This window comes from Pteropus medius, unplaced genomic scaffold (genome assembly GCF_902729225.1).
Source record: "Pteropus medius unplaced genomic scaffold, Ma_sr-lr_union100, whole genome shotgun sequence".
Lineage (NCBI taxonomy): Eukaryota > Metazoa > Chordata > Mammalia > Chiroptera > Pteropodidae > Pteropus > Pteropus medius.
Genome location: NW_024344371.1, coordinates 5,967,230 through 5,969,716, shown reverse-complemented (window position 1 = coordinate 5,969,716; position 2,487 = coordinate 5,967,230).

Sequence of the window (2,487 nt, the reverse complement as noted above, 5' to 3'; positions counted from 1 at the left end):
CCAATCTGTCCTCTGTATCTATGAGTTTCCTTTTTCTTTTAGATTCCACATATAAATGAGATCATACAGTATTTGTCTTTCTCTGTCTAACTTATTTCACTTATGAATAATGGAATGTGAATAATGCAATGAATAATAAAATAATGCCCTCAAGATCTATCCATGTTGCAAATGGCAAAATGTCCTTTCTTATTATGACTGGATGGTATTTCATTTTGTGTGTGTGTATCACATTTCTTTATTTGTTCATCCATTGATGGACACTTAGGTTGCTTTCACATCTTGGCTATTGTGAATAATACTGCAATGAACATGGGGGTGCATATATCTTCCTGAATTAGTGTTTTTGTTTCCTTTGGGTAAATACCTAGAAGTGGAAGTGCTGGATCATATGATAGTTCTATATTAATTTTTTAAGGAGCCTCTATACTGTTTTCCATAGTGGCTGCACCAAATTACATTCCCATCAACAGTATACAAGAGTTTCCTCTCCAACACTTGTTATTTCTTGTTTTTTTTTGTTTGTTTGTTTTTTGTTTTGTTTTGTTTTGTTTTTTAATACTAGCCATTCTAACAAATGTAAGGTGGCATCACATTGTAGTTTTGATATGCACTTCCTTGATCATTAGTGTTGCTGGGCATCTTTTCATGTACTTGTTGGTCATCTGTATGTTTTCTTTGGAATAATGTTTATTCAGATCCTCTGTCCATTTTTGCATTGAATTGTTGCTTTTTTCCCTGTTATTGAATAGTATCGGTTTTTATATATTTTGGATATTAACCTTTTATCAGGTATATGATTTGCTAATATTTTCTCCCATTCAGTAGGTTACCTTTTCACTTTATTGATTGTTTCCTTTGCTGTACAGATACTTTTTAGTTCTGGATGTAGTCCCGCATGTTTATTTTTGCTTTTGTTGCCTTTGGATTGGATGTCAGTCAGATCCAAAAAATCTTTGCTGAGGCTGATGTCAAGGAGTTTTCTGCTTATGTTTTCTTCTAGGAGTTTTATGGTTTTAGGTTGTACATTTAAGGCCTTTATCCATTTTGAGTTAATTTTTGTGTATGGTGTAAGATAGTGGTTCAGATTCATGCTTTTACATATGGATATTCAGTTTTCCCTACACCTTTTACTGAAGAGAGCATCCTTTCCCCCATTATATAGTCTTGACTCCTTTGTCATAAATGAATTGACAGTAGATGTGTGAGTTTATTTCTGAGGTCTCTATTCTGTTCCATTGATCTATACATCTGTTTTTGTGCCAATACCATACATACTGTTTCAATTACTACAGCTTTATAATATAGTTTGAAATAAGGATGTGTGATGGCTTAAACTTTGTTCTTCTTTCTCAAGATTGCTTTGGTTATTCGGGGTCTTTTGTGTTTCCATATAAATTTTAGGATTGTTTTTTCTTTTTCTGTAAAAATGCCATTGGAGTAATAGGATTTGCATTGAATCTGTAGATTGCTTTGAGTAGTATGGATATTTTAACAATATTAATTCTTCCCATCTTTGGAAAGAGCACAGGATATCTTTTCATTTATTTATATCTTCTTTAATTTCTTTCATTGTTCATTTATAGTTTTCAATGTATAGATTTTTCACCTTCCCGGTGACATTTATTCCTAGGTGTTTTATTCTTTTTGATGCAATTATAAATGGGATTGCTTTCTTAAGTCACTTTCTGATAGTTTCTTATTGTGTACAAAAACACAGCAGGTATTAGTATATTGATTTTGTATCCTGCAACTTTACTGAATTCATTCATAAGTATATTTTATAAGTAATTTTAACTCTTTTGTCTGAGATAAGTCATGAATAGATATATATTTTTTGTTATCTAAACATGGCATTCTATTGCACAGTGGAGGACTATCCAAGTCCCAGAGCCCAAGACACTTTATAGATATAATGATAGAGATACTGAAGAGCCAAGAGAATCAGATAATCTGTAATCTACACTAAATTAGATGTAGTCCCCTGCATTAAGACACCACTGATAAATAATATTCCCCCGAGAACTGTATTTCCTCTAGTTCCAAAGCATTATGATCAGAGAATACGGTTGGTATGATTTCAACCCTCTTATATTTGTTGAGGCTATCTCTGTGTCCTAGTATGTGGTCGATTCTTGAGAATGTTCCATGTGCACTAGAGAAAAATGTATAAGCAGCTGTTTTGGGATGGAAGGCTTGGTAAATGTCAATTATGTCCAATTGGACTAATGTGTCATTTAAGGATGGTATTTCTTTATTGATTTTCTGTTTGGATCATCTGTCCATATCTGACAGTGGTGTATTTAAGTCCCCTATGATGATAATGTTTTGGTCTGTTTCTCCCTTTAGTCTGTTAAGTAATTGCTTTACATATTTTGGGGCTTCCCGATTGAGAGCAGAGATATTAATAAGTGTCAAATCTTCTTGGTTTGTGATTCCCTTTATCATTATGAAGTGTTCCTCAGTATCTTTCTTCACCTTTTTTAT